We start from the raw sequence: 2,547 nt of genomic DNA on the forward strand, positions 1-2,547 counted from the left end.
GTTTTTTGGGTTTTGTGGCTCGGTGCTTTTTTTTTTTTTTTTTTTGGGTTTTTTTTTTTTTGCTTTTATTTTTCCCTTCCGCTTCGGGTTGGTTTTATTCTGGGATGGGTTTTTTTTTTTTTCTCCCCCACCTCCTCTCCTCTCCTCACCAGGAATGTGACCGGCGAGAAGAGGGTCGGGTCGGAAGCGTGACGAAGAGGAGAGATTCGTCATAGGCGGTGATGAGACTTTCTCAAAATCGTTTCCCCCCCCCCCCTTCCCCACCTCTAAATAGCTGCAGTTTATGCAAATGAGTCAAAAGAAGAGCTTAAAGACGGACCTGAAACATCTGGCTGCCCACACTGGGCACCTGTGGAAACCCACGGGAGATGAAGGAGGGAGATAAGTCTGTGCTCACGCTCCTGGCGGGACACCTACCCCTGCTCCAAGCTTGGTTTGGTGGCTCTGGGGGCTGGATCCCCCCCCCATAGAGGACTGTCTCCATTCCTGTCACCATCAGACCCTCCAGCACTGGGGGAAGGAGCTGGGGCTGGGTGGAAAGCATCCCCCTGCCTGGTTGCTCTGCCATCTCCAGCCATGGCCACGCTGGGTGGCTTCCTCCAGCACTCAGCACCTCGGAGGCATGGCTGGACCAGGAGATTGTCCCAAAAAGCCTTCCTGAGCCCAGGCTTTCCCCATCACCCCGGCACCAAGCAGCACATGGACAGGAAAAGCACCGTCCCCATGTTCTTTGGGGTTTTCAGCCAGCTCGGCAGCACCTGCCTCCAAAAAAGGGCTGGATTTGGTCGTGGTTCCTCCTCTTCCTCTCCCCGAGCAACCCATTTCTGCTGATTATGGCCTTCTGGCTTTGTCTGGCAGGCTGGTGTCTGTCAAGGGACTTCCCAGCAGTGGGGGGGAAGCCCAGTACTTCAGGCTCTTCTCCATCAAAGCAGACTCATGGTGACATTGCCACTCAGCTGGCAGCACGTCCCTGCCATGCCTGGGTGACAGGGGACAGCATCCCCAAACGCCCGTGGTGCAGGAAGGAAAGCAAAGCCCAACATTTGGCTTGGGGAGGTGGTTGCTGCTCATGGAGGCAGTTTTTCATGGAATCACAGAATGGTTTGGGTTGGAAGGGACCTTAAAGATCAGCCAGTGCCACCCCCTGCCCTGGGCAGGGACATCTCCCACCAGACCAGGTTGCTCCAAGCCCCATCCAACCTGGCCTTGAACCCCTCCAGGGATGGGGCAGCCACAGCTTCTCTGGCCAACCTGGGCCAGGCTCTCACCACCCTCACAGCAAAGAAGTTCTTCCTCAGATCTAATCTTTTTGTTTCAAGATGGCACCTTTCTGTGTTGAGCTAGAAAAAGCAGCAGAGATGCTCTGCCCACTTGCAAGCCCCAGCAAGGACCACCCTCCCTGGTGTTTCCAGCAGGGCTGGCACCAGTTGCTCCAGTGTCCAGGACAGACACCATCCTCCCAGCCCCTGAGAGTCAATAAATCAGCTCTCCGGAGCTCCTGGGCTCTCCTTCCCAATCTTCATCCTGGGGAAAACCTGAGGGATCCCACCCTTGCTCCATGGTGCCGGGATCACCCCAAAAGGGGGATCCCAAACCTGGAAAGAGAGACCTCTGGGTGCTCTGCAGAGTGGGTACACCCACTGAGGTTGTTGGCTTGCTCACCCTCCCCATCTTGTCACCCGCAGGGAGGTGACACCAGTTGGTGGGGCCAGGGTGCTGCGGAAGGTGGTGGATGTGGTTTTTTTTTGGTGGGGGGGGAGCTGGTTGGGAGGATCTCTCTCCGATTCCTCCCCCTCCCTGGGCAGGTTGAACTTCTTCACCCCCGGGGCCCCAGGCAGGAAGGAGAAGCTGGGTTCTCCTTCAGCCCTAGCGAGGGCAGCACTTCAACACCACACGGGTGCCAAGCTGAGATGGGTTTTATCTCCATTCCTTCCAGACCTGAGCTTCTCACTGGCCACAAACCCCCCCTCCAGTCCTCTCTGCCTGGGGAAGGCTGGAAGTCACCACGCTCCGGTCACGCAACGTGAGAGTCCACCACTCAAACACGCCAGGGAGGATGGCTTGGCCCCTTGGACCTCCTTTCCCACCCCTCCTGTCATCTTGATGCTTTCCTGTGCTTAGCACACACTCCCCCAGCGTAGCAGAAAGGGGGGCTGAAGAGCAGAGAACCGTGGTTTCGTGTTTATTCATCATCACATGCATCCTGAGAGCTGCGGTGGGCCTTCTGCTGTGGCCTTCCTGCAGCTGGCGAGGTCACCCCTTTTCCTGGAAGAAGCTTTGGGGGCTTGTTTGCAGGACTGCAGAGCGCTGGTATGGGTGTTGGGGGGACTGGGAGCCCCATAACGGGGTGGGGGGGGCTCGGCAGAGGTACCACGGCACGGCAGGGGTGTAGAGGTGACTCCTGGCCAGGCTGAAGGTTCAAATGAGGGGTGTCTTCTGAGTCACACGGGCACCCCGAGGAGGGAGGGCACATGGCACACTGCTCCCCCTCCCCGAGGAACTCAGCTGTGCCCCCCCTTACCTGGAAACCCCTCAGAGACCCAGCCC

Source organism: Calidris pugnax, unplaced genomic scaffold (genome assembly GCF_001431845.1).
Source record: "Calidris pugnax isolate Ruff unplaced genomic scaffold, ASM143184v1 scaffold10, whole genome shotgun sequence".
NCBI lineage: Eukaryota > Metazoa > Chordata > Aves > Charadriiformes > Scolopacidae > Calidris > Calidris pugnax.